Raw genomic sequence first — 629 nt, forward strand, 5'->3', positions numbered from 1 at the left:
CCGCGCCCTGCCCCCCCTCCGTGGGGCCGGCGGGTGCTGCTGGGTGCCCCCCACTCACCCGGATCTCCACCAGCTCCTCCACGTAGTTGAAGAGCAGTGGGTTGATCTCCCGCAGCTTCAGCACGGGCCGCGACACCATCAGCGCCAGGTACCGCATGCTGCAGCGCGACACCTGCCCACCCGCGGCCGGGGCCACCGTCACCCGCTGTCACCCAGCCAGCCCCGTGCCATGGCCCAGGGACCCTCAGCATCGCTGCCCAGGGACCCCATCACCAGGGACACCAACCTGGGGACACGGGCCCCACCAAAGTGACCCCTAACCAGGGACATGGCCCCTATGGACCCCCATGACCAGGGACATGGACCCCCCCCAAGTGATATCAAACCAGGGACATGGCCCCCAAAGTGACCTCCAAGCATGGACATGGCCCCCAGGGACCCCTGCCCAGGAACGTGGACCCCCTGAGTGACCCCTAACCAGGGACACAGCCCCCAGGGATGCCCGTGACCAGGGACACAGCCCCCCAAGTGACCCCTAAACAGGGATATGGCCCCCAGGGACCCCCATAACAAGGGACATGGCTACCTAAGTGACCTCCAAGCATGGACACAGCCCCAAGGGACCCCCA

The sequence above is a fragment of the Egretta garzetta genome, unplaced genomic scaffold (genome assembly GCF_000687185.1).
Source record: "Egretta garzetta isolate BGI_Z169 unplaced genomic scaffold, ASM68718v1 scaffold428, whole genome shotgun sequence".
Classification (NCBI taxonomy): Eukaryota; Metazoa; Chordata; class Aves; order Pelecaniformes; family Ardeidae; genus Egretta; species Egretta garzetta.